General features: G+C 37.0%; 1 pseudogene; it reads left to right on the top strand.

The window, feature by feature from the left end:
* The first annotated feature begins 610 nt into the window (after positions 1-610).
* On the top strand, positions 611-1,885 carry LOC114630645 (annotated as a pseudogene).
* The last annotated feature ends 765 nt before the right edge of the window (positions 1,886-2,650 follow it).

Here is a 2,650-nt window from a genome sequence, read left to right as displayed (position 1 = left end):
AGCCCATTCCATATCATAGAGATGGTTTCTGACTCATTTTTCTAAACTTCAGGTTAAAGTACCAGTCAGACCTAGTATTTAGTTACCATTTTGTTTTACTCAAGCATATAACAACATATATTTATTAAAGTGAAGTGACAAGAAAGAACTGTCTTGTCTCATTGTCACTATACACATACTTACTTTAGATATCTTTAAGAATCTTTTCCCAGACAGAGGAGGATCCTTTATTCACTATTTTGTTAAGCTGTTTTCATACGTGGTAATCATATATCAGTTGAATCCACGAGTCTATTAGAATGGATTGTATATACTTCTTCACTTTAATAATCTTATGAATACAATTGAGTTTCACATTTTTAAACCAGTTTTGTATTTCCAAAATAAATTACAATTGCCACTGTAAAGAGCATGAGATACAGATACAAAATATTTTACTTTAAATTTTAGCGTTGGAAATAAAGGAATAATTTATATAACTGAAAATATCTGTTATACAAAAATGTTGGTGGGGCGTGCTATAGAGGAACGGCTGTTAGTGTTCAGCTGTGGACTAGCCAGAGGTTGGGGTGTCTTCTCAGTTCAGCGAACCTCTGCTTCAGGAGGAGCCATGGCGCTCAGGGTCACGAGGAACACAAAATTTAACACAGAAAATAAGGCCAAGGTCAGTATGGCAGGCGCCAAGTGTGTGCCTGTGGCAGTTGCTGCTGCCTCCAAACCCGGGCTGAGATCGAGAACTGCTCTTGGAGATATTGGTAATAAAGTCAGCAAACAGGCAAGAGTGCCTCTGAAAAAGGAAGCAAAAACGTTAGGTGCTGGAAAAGGTACTGTTAAAGTCCTACCAAAACCTGTGGAGAAGGCGCCTGTGTGTGAGCCAGAGGTGGAACTTGCTGAGCCTGAGCCTGAACATGTTACAGAAGAGAAGCTTTCTCCTGAACCTATTTTGGATGACAATCCCTCTCCAAGCCCAATGGAAACATCTGGATGTGCACCCGCAGAAGAATATCTGTGTCAGGCTTTCTCTGATGTAATTCTTGCAATGAGCAATGTCGATGCAGATGACGGAGCTGATCCAAACCTCTGCAGTGAATATGTGAAGGATATCTATGCTTATCTCAGACAACTGGAGGAAGAGCAGTCAGTTAGACCAAAATACCTATTGGGTCGTGAAGTCACTAGAAACATGAGGGCCATCCTAATTGACTGGATAATACAGGTCCAAATGAAATTTAAGCTGCTGCAGGAGACTATGTACATGACTGTGTCCATTATTGATCGGTTCATGCAAAACAGTTGTGTGCCCAAGAAGATGCTACAGCTGGTTGGTGTAACTCCCATGTTTATTGCCAGCAAATATGAGGAGATGTACCCTCCAGAAATTGGTGACTTCGTTTTTGTGACTAACAACACTTACACTAAGCATCAGATCAGACCGATGGAGATGAAGATTCTGAGAGTTCTAAACTTCAATCTGGGTCTCCCTCTGCCTCTGCACTTCCTCCGTAGAGCATCTAAAATTGGAGAGGTTGATGTCGAGCAGTATACTTTGGCCAAATACCTCATGGAGCTCTCTATGCTAAACTATGACATGGTGCATTTTGCTCCTTCTCAAATTGCAGCTAGGGCTTTTTGCTTAGCACTGAAAATTCTTGACAACGGTGAATGGATACCAACTATGTAGCACTACTTATCCTACACTGAAGAATCCCTGCTTCCTATTATGCAGCACTTGGCTAAGAATATAGTCATGGTGAACCGTAGCCTTACAAAGCACATGACTATCAACAACAAGTATGCAACATCTAAACATGCTAAGGTCAGCATGCTGTCACAGCTGAACTGTACACTAGTTCAGAATTTGTCTAAGGCCGTGACAAAGACATAACTCCAATGGACTACTACATCTACAAATGCAGTTGACACCATGTGCCTCCTGTACATAGGATACCATGTTTAGTTGCTCTTCAATAAAGGTTATGAAGTTTTACTTTGCATAGCTTAAAAAAATGTTGGTGATATTTGGATATATTTAATTATTTATCTTTCCTTAAATATTTACCATAGTTATCATTAAAATCATTTGTACCTTACGGTTTCTGAAATAGCATTGATTGGTTGATCCTTTCTCTGGGAAAAATCAATTTGATTCTTTAAAGAGATTTCTCCTTTCTATTTAAAGTTTAAAATATGTCTATAATTGCAATTATTATTTGTGTTTATGCTAAATGTTAAATCTTAAGTTTATGTAATGATTTTCATTCCTAATATTGGTGATTTTTTATTTCCAGTAATAGGCTCTATAAGAATCTGTTCATGGGGGCTATTTGGTTTTTTGCATTTTGAATTCCGTTTTATCATTATTTATTATGGCTACTTCTGGTTACTATAAAATTTCTGTTAGTGCATCATATTTTTACAAATTAAAAACAATGTAGATGTCTTGAGGTTTATTTGATAATTACACTATTTGATTCCTTCAAGATTTCCTGTAGTTCTACTTCATATTGTTTCTTCAAATGTGTTTTCCTGTCTTTGCTATTATTTTCCATGATTCTTCATATGTTTATAACTCTTGAAGTTTTTGATTATTTTATTGAATTTGTAAAGTCATTTTTTTCTTAGTTTTGTGTTTTCAGTCTGAAACTCACTG

The sequence above is a fragment of the Grammomys surdaster genome, unplaced genomic scaffold (genome assembly GCF_004785775.1).
Source record: "Grammomys surdaster isolate TR1022 unplaced genomic scaffold, NIH_TR_1.0 67, whole genome shotgun sequence".
In the NCBI taxonomy this organism is placed as follows: Eukaryota; Metazoa; Chordata; class Mammalia; order Rodentia; family Muridae; genus Grammomys; species Grammomys surdaster.
This window is presented reverse-complemented; position numbering and strand designations above follow the sequence as displayed.